Here is a 2,809-nt window from a genome sequence, read left to right as displayed (position 1 = left end):
TCAGAATTTGTTAAAACTTACATAAACAACTGGGGGCAGTAAAGACATGGCAAGGCAATTAATAAAGTATAGGTCACTGCATGATGGTCAGAGTGCATGAAACGTTAGGCCTAACCCCATTTGTAGTGGAGAGGGAGGATTGAATGTGATAACCATGACTCCACCACCATTCAGGTAAGCCAGCCAAAGGACTAAGGTGAAGCTAAAGTCTACACATGGTCAGAGTAATGGGTCATCAGGCCCAGCATCTTATCTCCAATAGTGGTCCATCCAGCTCACTTGGATGTACATGGTGGATGCACATGGGAAGATCTATTCCCTTCTGTTGACTGTGATTGCCATCTTCTGAACAAGTCTACCTGGCTAATAATTGTTAATGGAGCTGTCCTGCAGAAACTTGTCCAAACTTCCAACTATAGCACTAGCCTGGACTATAGCCTCTAGCAATAAAGTCCATAGAGCCATTATGCCAATGCTTCAGTACAATAGATATCTAAAATGACAGTAAGCGAGGATACTTCCATTACATTTGCTACATCAATACCTTCTTTAGCATACTACAGTTACAAGAAACTCTGGGAGATATACTCATACTACAATATCTGGCTTTGGGTGTGGAGAGGAAGGGAAAGGAGAGTATCTTGCAAATTAAGGCTGAAGGTGAGAAGAAGCAGTTGGGAATCTAAGACATGGGATAAAAAAAAATAGCAAGAAGGAACTAATGCCTATTAGATATAGTAGACTATCTCAAATAGAGGCTATTTTTGTGTTACCCTCTTTCATTTATGGCCTTTTGGCTAAGATCCAAATGTAGGGTCAAAGCTGAAGACAGTACTTATTTTTGGCCAAGCCTGCGAACCTGTATAACATGGGGAGGGGTGGGGGCGGCAGCAGTTTGACACCTTTACAACCCAACCCAATTAGGAACATAATTATGTCTTGATCTGCAAAGGCAGGATTAAACTGGTTTAAAAAGCTTCTGAGAAAGCATGCTACAATTTAGAAACAAAAAAACAACTATTGATGTCACCCCCTGCCCCCATAAAGAAAAATAAGCTACATTATTTTGGACAGTGAGACAGAATTAGGTGCTGTTCTTCCCGTAGCAGCTCTCAGTACAGATGTGCAGATCAACCTATGAGAAATTACCTCTACATTCTACTGTTTAAGACTACATCAATAGGAACACAACCATCCCAAACTAAGAAATAAAATGTACAGGAAAAAATAATGCTGTGGAAACCAATAGTCTGTCATCACAAAACTGAATGTGAAAGAGGAAATTATTTTGGAAGAGAAAATTGAGCAGCCAATGAGCTGCTAAAGGGAGGAGAGGTCCACTCCTATCACAAGAGACCATAGTATTATAAAGAGTAAGTACCATTTTATAAAAACCTTTTGTCAATTATAAAACTAAGCAATAGCAAAACCAGTAAGCTGGTATCTCCCTGCAGTAGTTTTCATGTTCATCATCACTGATTTATACTACAGTTTTCCAGCAGAAGCATTCCAATTGTTACATTTGGGCTTTCACAGTAAATGTTGAGTACATCAGTGAAAGAAATAAAGCAGATACAGACTACTTTAGCAGGTAACATATTATAGATATAGGACCAGAGACAATGGTAAAGCACAAGTTGTACAAGAGTAGAGGGCAAGGGTGGAAAACTCCAGTCCTTGAGGGCCAAAAACCAGTCTGTTTGATAACCATAATAAATATCCATGAACTTGATGTGTATACAACTTAGGAATTCAGCCTTTTCTATGTCAATACAGGTTAGATCTGTGCTAAAGGCTGAATATTTTAAATTCACTTTTGCATCATCAAATACATTCTAGTCAAGAAGGGCTTTTGTGCATTGATGTAGGGTTTTGTGCTGCTTTAGACTACAGTAATGCATTGGATGTGGGGTTACCAAACTCAATTTGTTGGATGATGTAGCTGGTAGAAGATGGGCTGCAGAGTTCTTTAACAGATTGCCATTACATGGAATGTTTCCCCTTAAGGAAATTAATTGGCTGCCTGTTGCCCAATGGATTCATTTTAAGGTTTTAAATCTTGTTTTTAAAGTCTTGCAAGGACAGGCCACAGTACGTGACAGACCTTTTACAGGGGTCCTCTCCCATTAGGCCTCTTTGATCTGCTAATATACACCTACCTGTAGTACCAATCTTTCATAGACGGGCATTTTCTGGTGTAAGACCTGAGCTATGGAATTCTTCACTGCTCCATTATAAATTGTCCCAGAAGCAGGTGAAAGCCTTTTTTTCACAAGCTTTTGGGGGCCTGAGTTTTATTTGTAAGCAATGACTAAATTTGGTGGTTTAAAGACTGCAAGCTTAAAACAAAAAACACAAAACTTGATAGTGATGTTTTATTTTTGTGTATGTTATTTGTTTTAGTTTGGTTTTTGTATGTTGTAAACCACTCAGCAAGGACTGCTATTGAATAAGGTAATATAGGTTGGATTTTTTTAAAATAAAAGTATACAAGCAAATCTCTCATGCATACGCATTAGGGGCAGCCTGAAATCTCAACTGGTTTGTGGCTCTCAAGGATCAGAGTTTCCCATGCCTGCAATAATGTATGTTGTAATTGAAAATTATACATTACATTCACACAAGTGTTGAGTGCATTTGAGGGAATGGTTGATGGGGGTGAGTAAACATGCAAATTTCTGAAAAAAAGGCAGCACTATTACTGTATGGCAGAATCAAGGTACCCTAGCTGTGTATGGTGGTGTACAACTGGAAATGCTACATTAGCAAATAGTATATCAAAATGCATAGAAAGCCATACAAACAGGAA

This window comes from Rhinatrema bivittatum, chromosome 11 (assembly GCF_901001135.1).
Source record: "Rhinatrema bivittatum chromosome 11, aRhiBiv1.1, whole genome shotgun sequence".
Taxonomy (NCBI): Eukaryota; Metazoa; Chordata; class Amphibia; order Gymnophiona; family Rhinatrematidae; genus Rhinatrema; species Rhinatrema bivittatum.
The sequence above is the reverse complement of the archived record's forward strand: the minus strand, read 5'-3'. Positions refer to the sequence as shown.